The sequence below is a fragment of the Frankliniella occidentalis genome, unplaced genomic scaffold, assembly GCF_000697945.3.
Source record: "Frankliniella occidentalis isolate FOCC.00 unplaced genomic scaffold, Focc_3.1 Scaffold331, whole genome shotgun sequence".
NCBI classification, from domain to species: domain Eukaryota; kingdom Metazoa; phylum Arthropoda; class Insecta; order Thysanoptera; family Thripidae; genus Frankliniella; species Frankliniella occidentalis.
In genome coordinates, this window is record NW_026267454.1 from 245,695 (window position 1) to 247,110 (window position 1,416).

Sequence of the window (1,416 nt, forward strand, 5' to 3'; positions counted from 1 at the left end):
AGACTTGAAATGTTTCCTATATCACCAAACTAACCAAACATTTCACACAGTGTTGTTTACTAGTGGTGTGATGAGGATATGCCGACACCAGATCCACGATTGTTCTCTACATCTAAAATCTGCCCTCAACCATCTATAGGATGTAAATACTGATTTATTTATGAATCTGTTTTTAGGTTAGTCAGGAGTCGTTTTGCCGGAAAAACGTAAAAAACGACAGTCACTTACATTCTAAAAAAGTCCACGGCGTTCTATTGGCATTTTGACGACAACCTGGCGTTCGTAGGTAAAATCAAAACTTTAAATTAAAACGAAAACTTCAAAACACTTAGACGCACCGACGCAGCTGCATACGTAACCACAAAGTTGATGACCGGCGCCGGTGCCCGTGTTTACAATGACGTTTTGGTTGCTAGTGTCGCGAGCTCCCGAGAGATGGCGCACTGTAATCACGTCTGAACTACACTATCTAAAGAACACGCCAAGGTAGACCGTAGTGTGGACATCACACTTGACCATGGTTGAGTCGTTGTCCATGGTCAACCGAGTGCAGAGTATCATGGCTGGGGAGATGGGCATAGGTCATCACCATGGTCTAGGCAATGTCCATGATTAAAATCTTGGTTTCCCATGGTCAAAATCTCAATTTGACCATGACAATCATGGTTTTTTTACCCTGGGAGGTATCCCCAAGATACCCCTCAAAATAGGTACGGGGTTAGGTACCACCAAGATACCCCTCAAAATAGGTAAGGTTATGTTAGGCACCTCCAAGATACCCCCCAAAAATAGGTACGGGGTTAGGTACTCCCTATTGTAGGGTCTAGACAACCCTTTCGGGTACACCACTGAAACCCAATGGGGATGCTCCTACCTGTATTGCAATTAATTTTAATCTCAGAGAAATAAGTGGACCACTAATTCTGTTGACGAATGTCTTAAAAGTATTTTGACTTACCTCTTTTCCTCTTTTTCAGATTCCTGTAAACAATAAGGTGGAGTGAAAATCTGGGATCGAAAAAGTCGACTCCGTTTCAAGTACTTGAAGATATCCTAAGAACAGCTGCCGGGGCCATTTTGGCCCATCGGCACCCCTTCCACCCCCTGGGAACGGTCAAAGTTGGGTCTATGAGGCAAAATTGACACTTTTGGACCCCTGGGGACCGGACTAGGCGTTGCCCAGGAGACGGCTATCTCGGTTTCGGTGCGGAATGTATCTGGGAAGATGACCGCGAAGTCCCTGGGCTGTGCGACAAGATTAAAGTGAAGCCCCGTCGATTTTTGTGGTGAAAAACGGCAGTTTTTGACCAAAAATGTCTGTTTTGGGCAATATCTCGGAAAATATTGGTCTCAGCGCAAAAAGTCCTTAATGAAATCGTCTCGGCTCGTCGAAAGCTATTCGGACACGTAGTCCTC